At 42.7% G+C, this 2,409-nt stretch overlaps 1 long non-coding RNA gene across 1 annotated transcript in view; it reads left to right on the top strand.

Moving 5' to 3' along the window:
- Positions 1–260: 260 nt before the first annotated feature.
- LOC107567063 (uncharacterized) overlaps positions 261–2,409 on the top strand; it is a 40,438-nt gene continuing 38,289 nt past the window's right edge. The window contains exon 1 of the long non-coding RNA XR_001606586.1: positions 261–451. This is a non-coding gene — a long non-coding RNA (uncharacterized lncRNA). The remainder of the gene's footprint in view (positions 452–2,409) is intronic.

Raw genomic sequence — 2,409 nt, 5'->3', positions numbered from 1 at the left:
GCAAAACACTTTTGCTGGTGCATAAGGTTTGTCATTATAGATGTAATAACAGAAAAATTATTACAGATGTGATTTCACGCAGCAATTTTTAAAACATAAGTACAAGGTAAACCCCGAATGAGTGCGTTCTGTGGAATTAGTCAGCAGTTAAAGGGCCCGTGCAGCTGAACTGACTACACTTCCCACAGTGCAGTGCGGCGGTGGGTGTCATGTGATGCTTGTAGTCCGCCGGCGCTCGCTGAGCTCGGGCAGAGCGCTGTGTGTGAGGATGTGCTGCTGAAGGCTGATGAGGAGCTCAGCAACCTGAGGAACAAGCGCTCTCCAGAGTGAAGGACTGACAGGAGGAACAGACACAAACGCGTTACTTCTCACGCACTGCATTCTCATGTAACGCCGCAGTGACAGCGGAGGTAACGTTACTTCGTTACAGCTTTCTTCAGTAACGACGAACGTGAGTACACACTTATATACACCATATATATATATAATAATAATAATGATAATAAAAGTTTGTATGTGTGTGTACTTATGGTATATATAAATACACAAACATACATGCATATATTTTTAATGTATTTACCTGTATAAATTCAAAAATAATTTATATTATATATAAATATTCATATTTTATATATATATAAAAAACATTTTTCTTAAATATGTGCATGCATGTGTGTGTATTTATAAATATATTCCATAGATATACTCAGCACACACACATATATTATGTAAACCAAAACGTTTATTTTGGATGCGATTAATCATTTGACAGCACTGATTATATTCACATTTAGATGTATGTGACCTGTTGAAGTCGTCGTAGGTGTGCACTTCACCTGTTTGCCGGTCATCCACATTCAGTCCTAATATTATTGATTTCGATATTTTGATATCTCTCTGTTAAACTGGTTTTAAAAGAGCACAGTGTTTCAAGCACATTCTGTCCTGCTGATGCTGAAGGTAGTAATCGGCTCGTATTGAGACACGTGTTATTTGTTTGATCTCGGCTGACAGAGAGTGGTTTCTGGTTGAGTATGTGACCCTGAAGCATGTTTTTCTGAGGTGTGTGTGTGTGTGTTTAGATAGTGGACGTGTTTTAGAGCGGCTCTTAGTCCCGAGCAGAATTGCCTCTATTGTTGAGTCCCCCCAGCGTCCCCCTCTCTCGAACACCTCCTCCACAAACAAGACCTCCTTTCTCCTCTGGAGAGGGACCCTCGACTCTCAGGGCCAGCACTGACGGCGGGACGCTCCTGCACAAAAGAGGCTGAAGTGTCAGTAAAGTTGGTGCACCGGAGTGCCGCTCTGTCCCGTCCTGAGAAGGACAAAGAAACACTTTGTGTCAGCCAGGGGGCCCTTGACTAACCCCCAGGGTCTTCCCTTCTCTCCTCTTCCTCATCCTGTTATCTTAAACGAGGAGCGTGTGTTCGTGTCTTTCAGAAGCACGCGACTCTTCTCGCACACGAACTGCTCTTGCTAAAAGTCAGCCAGGGAGAGTTGGGTTTGGGCTCATTTCAGCGGTCGGCCCCGGTGCTGAATATCTGGCGGTGTTCTTGTGGTAAACACAGGGTGGAGGTGTGCTTGTGCGCCAGTAGCGCTGCAGGTGTTTACTGTGCTATCATCTAACACATCTGTGGTACACCACAAGAGAAACGTACATGTGCGGTCAGACAGGATCTGCAATCTGTGTGTGTGTGTGTGTGTGTGTGTGTGTGTGTGTGTGCGCCGGCAATCTGCATCTGTCAGGAGATCCATAAACTCATGCTCAGCTAAAATTACCACGCTTACTTTCCAATATGTGTGCTGTTAAACCAGGTGTTATTAAGGCAGCAAATTGCATATATATATATATATATATATATATAGGCTATATTATTTTAATTGTTTAAAGCTGTTTTGAACGAATCGGGTGAACCAATGATCCAATGGCGCATTCACTCAGAGATCCGTTTACTTCATTTCTGAATGAATCAGATGTTTGAACGAATCAAATCAATGACTCATTATTACATGAATGACATTTACTGCCACCTAATGGCCGTTTTTAGGGGTGCGACGATAAATCGCTAATGCATCGCCATTCTCTCTTGAATCGATTCTGAGCTTAGTTTTTAACAGCAGATGGCGTTGCGTGCTTTAGAAATAGCTGTACTCTGATGCTTCCAGTTCCTTATACACGCACCATTTAAACCTAAAATAATCATTCATAAAGTTCGAAAAGCTTGAAGCAAATTACAAGGATGTTCACAGTGGGCTGTTTACATTAATCTCGCATCATAAAAGCCGAGATGCAAGTACATTTAACCAGTTACATGACTCAGCCGAACGTACAAGCGCTCTTCATCGTGAGCATTTGAGTGCGTGGTTAAAAACTAGCCTAGAGCGCCGTCTGCTGTTAAAAACTAGCCTAGA

This window comes from Sinocyclocheilus grahami, unplaced genomic scaffold (genome assembly GCF_001515645.1).
Source record: "Sinocyclocheilus grahami isolate Dianchi unplaced genomic scaffold, SAMN03320097.WGS_v1.1 scaffold1125.1, whole genome shotgun sequence".
NCBI lineage: Eukaryota > Metazoa > Chordata > Actinopteri > Cypriniformes > Cyprinidae > Sinocyclocheilus > Sinocyclocheilus grahami.
This window is presented reverse-complemented; position numbering and strand designations above follow the sequence as displayed.